This window comes from Uranotaenia lowii, chromosome 1 (assembly GCF_029784155.1).
Source record: "Uranotaenia lowii strain MFRU-FL chromosome 1, ASM2978415v1, whole genome shotgun sequence".
NCBI lineage: Eukaryota > Metazoa > Arthropoda > Insecta > Diptera > Culicidae > Uranotaenia > Uranotaenia lowii.
The window spans coordinates 91,641,927-91,649,262 of record NC_073691.1 but is presented as its reverse complement, the minus strand read 5'-3'; positions in this window follow the sequence as shown (position 1 = coordinate 91,649,262).

Here is a 7,336-nt window from a genome sequence, read left to right as displayed (position 1 = left end):
TATTCATTCATCCTCTAAGGTTGCCAGATTGTTTTCAGCACGTACCCGGGCCGGACAAATCCGAGCTATTTTATCTAAAAAATCTGGCAACATCCGGGCATTTGATTTAAGGAAGTTGACCAAAAATCTGGGCAATATCCGGCCAAATTTGATCAAAATCCAGGAAATACTCAACACAAATGAAAAAAAAAAACATGAAAAAAACCTTTTTTTCTCAGCTGTTTTTAATTGCATTTTAGACTTTCAAAATTTTTATCATGATTTTTATAAAACTTGCTAAAAAATTTCGTATTAGACGCATAAGTAAAAAAGAAATTACAACTCAATTTGTTTATTTTTGTTTGTTCAGGCAAACAAAGTGAATAAATCCGGGCTTTTTCAACTAAATTCGTGCAACCGGGCCGGGCCGGACTTTTGTCAAACTTTGTATTAAATATCCGGGCAATCTGACAACCTTACTCTAGAAACCAGACTACGAAATTCCTCTCAATGATCAAACTGCTCGTGGGTCTTTTAAACTCCAAAAAATTTGTTCCACTTAAAGCTGCCATTAAGTTATTTTTCCACATCGTACTTCACACCTTTTTTTTTTTGAAATTCTCTCTGTAAATCAAACTTGTTGCTTACCCCATGTGTTGTTAGTCTGGTTTCCTCTTGTATTGTTTAGGTTTGTTTTGTCTCTGTGTGTTTGTGTGCTAAGTTAGTCGTCAAAATCGATCTCGCACGTGTTCTTCGAGTAAAATCGTACAAAAAAGTTGTTCGTAAAAGAAATCTTTCGATTCTAGCCTTAAAAGTAATACGATTCGTTTTTTGTTTTGTTTTGTTATTTTTGCGTCTATTTTAAAGAAGTAATTTCCACTTCCTTTCTTCCGCTAAATTCTTTTACAGTTTTGTTTTGTCTCTCTTTGCTCTGCGATATATTTTTATACATTTCTCTTTGTTAGTTTTCTTTTGTTCCTAAATCGATATCTGTTATCTGTCTTATAATCTGTTACTGAGTTACCTTTGCATTATTTTACTCTTTCCATAATTTGTTTTATCTATGTATATAAACGTATTTTCTTCCCTTTTTTGTTTGTGTTGATTTTTTTTTGTAATATACTATTATAGTACTCTCTCATGCTTGTGAGGCATGTTTTAAAAACAAAATAACTTTTGTTTCGTTTTCAAGTTAACCTTTCATTTCAAATGTTTGTTTCTTTGTTGATGCTTGCTGAATCCACTTTTTAAAATTTGCTATTGAATTGGAATGGTTTTTCTAGTATTTTAAAAAACGGTTCGATTTGTTGTCCTACATAAACAGCTGTTTTTTTTTACTGTTCGGATGATCAGTTAAAAGTGAGCTTGGATTAGGATGTGGTTGTGAGTTGGTGAGCACAGTGAGTGTGAGATTAAAGAATCTATCTCAAAAGACGATGAGTGCTGAATTTTGTTTTCTCCCTCACTCATTCTCATTTCATATGACTGGTTGTGGTGAAAAAATCGAGCAAAGAATTGAGAACTATATTTTCAAGTGATTCTAAGAGCAATAGATTTGTTCGTCTGCATTATCTAAAAACTGGATTAAGGATTTGGTTCATTTCTACTCGGTGATCACTGGGTGATATAATAGTTATACTTTTGTTTTGTTTTTGTTTTTTTGCTTAAAGTTGGGTGAGTGAATTTGATTGCTAACGATCGAGGTGTAGATGAGTAATTTTACTTCCCGTAGAAATACAATTGGTTCTATATAATCGATTCCATATCACTAGATGATTTTTTTTTCTTAATGAGTGATTTTATTTTTTGCTTTCAATATGTGACTAACAGATAGTTTATTTGTCCTTCCAGACAATTTGAAACAACATTTTTGAGCACGGTGTTTAGCACGATTTACTTTACGAAACTTTTGTTACGTTGAATTGTGTGCGCTTTTTAACATGTAAGTCTTGTTTTGTAAATATTGAGTTGTGGGGGCAACTGGCGAAAGGTTGTATCCGTTACTTTAAACTGGAGCATGAATAAGTTGATTAGGTAAGAACAATGAATTTAAATATTTTCAAGTTGAAAAAAACTTACCACCTGGTAAAAACAATGATAATACAAGAAAGTGTAACGAGAACTGCAGGTTAAAACTGGATAAAAAAATAGAGAGATATACAAATACACCAACGACAGGTACCACTCGATAAAAAAGCAAAAAATTACCGAAATACCAATTTCAAAATTTTTCGATGCCGTAAGACAACTTTTACCAGTATGACGAATTGGCTTGATAATATTACCTACATACTTTTTACTGGTTTCCTCATGCTATTAGCTATACCAACACTGTTGGTGTTAAAATATTTTCCGAACAATCACTCAATTTTTGGAACGAATAATTTTATAATTCAGTCAGGTGTCTGGGATGCAACAAATGCAAATCAAAGAAACACCTTGTAAATCTCGTTTCCATGTGCTGGAATAAAAATGTTTTGCATCACGCGTTTGTAAACATTGAAATATCATTCATGCAAACATTAATTTTTATGATCTCAGCTTGTAGAATTTTTCGTAGCATTATTTAACCCCTAAATGTATGCAGCCTACTTATTTTCATAAAAAAAATATGAAAATTAGTTTTTACAGACCAAGAATTACTACAATTGTTGTTTCCAGCCCCTTGGAACAAGTGGCTGTCACTTTGAAACTCCCGGAGTCCACGATTTATCTTTGTGGTATCTACATACGGCCTTCTTCTCCTGCTGAAGTTTACTCTTTGCACGCTTCGGCTGTCCAGCAGATTTGTAATCTTTCTTCTGAAAACGACACAATCGTTGTTCTGGGGGACTATAATCTACCGGGACTTGTTTGGGTTTATGACGAGAAACTAAACTGTTATATACCCACCAATGCATCGACCGAAGCAGAGTCAACTTTCACCGAAACGATGTTGGTTACTGGACTTAGTAAAGTTAATTCTCTACGGAACGCAAATGACCGTATTCTTGATCTCGCTTTCGTTAGTGACACTTGTGACACTGAAGATATTGAACCCCCTTCAAGTCTTTTGAGACCAGATGCACACCACAAGCCTTTCGTGCTCTGTGTTACCATTAATAATAACTGTGACACACACTCTCCGACAAACTACGGTGAATTAGAGCTCGACTTTGCTAGGTGTGTTTATACTATGTTCAATCAAAGTCTGTCTTCGATCAACTGGCTTGAGTTACTCGGTGACAAATCAACGGATGACGCAACGGTGCTGTTTCACGGAAAGCTTTTTGATGTCATGAATAGGATCATCCCACGTAAGCGGAGACGCCTCAACACAACCAAACTTCCGTGGTGGTCTTCTGAACTTCGTCATCTTCGAAATATTGTACGCAAGGCTCGAAAGCGTTTCCTACGTTCCAAGTCCCAACAGGATAAAGAAAATCTAAAACAACTCGAAACTCGATACAACGATTGCCAAGCCGCATCATTCCGTAGCTACATCGACCGAATGGAATTGAACCTGAAGGACAACCCATCTAGTTTCTGGACGTTTGTGAAGAACCGCAAGTTAAGCAACTGTATACCTGAGCAAATGGAGTACCACGAATTGACCGCAGATTCTATTGAGGAATCGGGCAATCTGTTTGCCGACTTCTTCAGCAGCGTGAACAATCCCAATTCACCTGAGCTTTCTGATGCGAGTAGACAGGGTATTCCTACGCATGACATTACGCTATCATCCTTTAACTTTACGCAACGTGATGTCCTATCTGAGCTGGAAAAGCTGAACGTCAAAAAAGGTTCTGGAACTGATCTACCTCCACCAGTATTCTTGAGGGAATGTGCAGAATCATTGAAGCTGCCTATCTGTCTGCTTTTCAATCGTTCTCTTCACGAACGGAAGTTTCCTGCGGTATGGAAGACCGCCTCAATAACTCCGATATATAAATCCGGTTGTCGTAATTCCGTGGAAAATTACCGAGGAATTTCAATCCTGTGTTGCATAGCCAAAGTCTTTGAGAGCATGGTCCACTCGGTGCTCTATAACGCCACTCGTCACTTGATCTCTGACTATCAACACGGATTCGTTAAGAAGCGATCCACAGTGTCAAACCTGATGTGTTACACCAACTTCCTATCAATCGAAATCGAGAAGCGTCGACAAGTGGATGCAGTCTACTTTGGCTTCAGTAAGGCTTTCGACAAAGTTCCTCATCGACTTGCCATTGAAAAGCTGGTTCACATGGGTCTTCCCCCTTGGATGACCGAATGGTTTCAATCGTATTTGACCGATCGAAGAGCATTTGTCAAGATCAATACATCACGTTCGCGTATTTTTAACTTGACCTCAGGTGTCCCGCAAGGCAGTATTCTAGGCCCTTTGATATTTGTTCTTTTTGTTAACGACCTGGCTTTCCGTTTGAAATCCTGTATGCTGCTATATACTGATGATCTTAAGATCTACTAAATAATCTCATCGGTTCTGCTTGGTTCTGTTGGTGCTTGGACAATGGGATGCAGTTGAACATAAAAAAATGCAAATCCATAACTTTTAGTCGCCGTCAGTCCAATGTCTGCTACGAGTATAGTATCAACGGTACCAGCATCGATTAAGTCAGCTCCATGAACGATCTGGGCGTCATCGTTGATAAAAAAAAACTAACGTTCAGCGACCATATCAGTGCCATTGCAGCGAAGGCTTTCTCTGTTCTTGGATTTGTGAGGCGCAATTCACAATCTTTTCAGGATGTATACACTTTTGAAGCTGTGTACTGTACCTTGGTGCGGCATGCGGTCAGCGATGGGTTCACCTGGATCATGACTGCCCTGCAGAGGAGCTGGAACCAACGGCAGTCCGCGAACGGTGTAGGATGACTCCATCGGCGGGGCGCATCTGAGTAGTGTGCGTCCGATCCCTTGATCGAAGCTACAAAGATAAGGCGTAGCGGAGGTCAGGGGTGCGCCGCGAACGTGTGTAGGATACCCCAATGTCGGGGGGTATCCGAGTAGTGCCGCTTCCTAAGAGGGAAACTGCGGGGATAAAACTTTACCTTCCTCGTAGCGGATCTCGAGGGAAGAGGGTTAACCACTGTCGGGGGATACCCACGGGTAAAGAGGCTCTCGATGCCGGGCGAGCCTCTCGAGTCGGTGTAGGATGTCGTCACCGTCGGGAAACATCCGAGTCGTATTGTTCCAAGTCCCGTACGTGTGCCGTGACAGGCGCGAGTCCAGGACAAGCTGCTCTCGATCTGGCACACAACGGGCAGGAAAATCCGCGGGCCAAAAATCCTAGGGTTGCCAGCCAAGGGGGATAAAGAAGACCGGACATTGGTCGGAGTAGACTGACCCCATCGACGGGGGGCTGTCGAGTAGAGTGCGTCCGACCCCTCGGTTTGAAGCTACAAAGATAAGACAATATCTTCCGATGCCGTGGGTGCGCCGCGTTCGTGCGTAGGATGCTTCACCTTCGGGGAGTATCTGAGTAGGGCGGTTCTCAACGACAGAAGCTGCGGGAATAAGACTTGACCTTCTTCGCAGTGGAAATCGTTGGGAAAGGGTTATTCCACGTTCGGGGAATACCCACGGGTAGAGTGGCTCTTGGCGCTGGGTGAGCCATTCGAGTCGGAGTAGGATGACGTCTTCGTCGGGAATCATCCGAGTCGTTGCGTTAAGTCCCGCGCGTGTGCCGTGACAGGTGCGAGTCTAGGATAAGCTGCTCTCGATCAGGTACACGGCGGGCAAGGTGGCAAACTTCGAACACTAAAGATAAGGGGTCGGGCTTCGAGTCGTTAGAGGAGAGGTCAGGCCTCAAACCTTCAGGCGGAGAGGTTTGTGTGGTCAACCCCGAGTCTTTATGATAAGAGGTCGGGTCCCGAGTCGTAAGAGGAGGGATCAGGCCCCTTACCAACAAGAGGAGGGGTACAAGTGGTCACCTCGAGTCATTACGAGGAGAGGTCGGATCTCAAGTCGTTAGAGGAGAGATCGAGTCTTGAATCGTGTAGAGGAGAGGTAAACCTCGAGTCGATGCGAGGAGGGGTCGGATCTCAAGTCGTTAGAGGAGAGATCAGGCCTCAAGTCGCGAAGAGGAGAGGTTTGTGTGGGAATCTCGAGTCATTGCGAGGAGATGTCGGTTCTCAAGTCGTTAGAGGAGAGTTCAGGCGTCAAGTCGTAAGGATGAGAGGTTTTGCTGAAAGTGGTCTCGTTAATGAGTATTGCCTTGGAGCGCATTATCGCGAATAGACCTCCCACTATTGAAGCATAGTGTACTATACAGTTCGAGGTGGGAACCAGGTCTGCGGCCCCAGGTGAAGTTTAGGGAGTAGGGGTATACACGGAGTATATCATGAGTCTTCCCATTGTACCCATGGACCCAGAGTAGCAAACTGGGGGGACGCGGTGGCTCGCCGTGCCTTGGAATACAATCCGTAAACCGGGATTTACCACCTGTGGTTACCAACTAAGAACCAACTAAAAAAAAACGCCCTATTGATACAGATTACATCAGCCCTAAATTCACAACTCTTGTCCCCACTAACTGATGACCCGTCAGACGTAGACGCTCTTACTTCCTATCATTTTTTAATTGAATGCCCCATGATTTCCCTGCTAGAGAAAGATTTCAGGAATGTTCCCACGAACCGCCTAACCCACTACCAGCAGCGTCAACAGCTGTTCCAACACTACTGGCATCGTTGGAGTCGCGAATACCTCACCGAGCTTCAAGCGTCCAGCACATCTTGTCGTCGGAGCTCTATTCGGGTTGGGAGCATCGTTGTGCTACGAGAGAATAACGTCCCGCCACTCTGCTGGCCCTTGTCCCGGATCATCGCAGTACACCCAGGAGAGGACAACGTCCTCAGAGTGGTGACCATCAAAACCTCTACAGGAATCTACAAACGGTCGGTGTATCGACTGTGTATCCTACCATGTGAGGAAAGTGAAAATCCTAAGGAAGTTTTAGATGTTTAATGTGCCTTGGAATTGAATGTTATTTATTAAGATTTTATTGTTAGTTTTAAGTTGAAACAAGTTCAAGGAGGCCGGTAATGTTCACGTTCGTGTATCTCACTTCTCAAAAGTGTTATACGAGTTTAATTAATTTAAAAATTGAACATCACTAAATCAAAATAGTTTATAGTAAACTCTCTGCTCTCAGGATAGGAGACTAAAAAAACCAACAATAGCGATCAAATAAACATCGGCAGTTAGTGCCCCGTAGAACTTTGTACAATAAACAAGTAGTACCTTTTTGCACTGAATAAAGTTGGTTTATCATTAAAGTGAATTCCCGTGAAGATTCATTAGTTCCGGAAGTAATTGTGCTTGAAAAATAAAACTTAGTGCAAGGCGTGTGGTTACTAACAACTTCGCATGT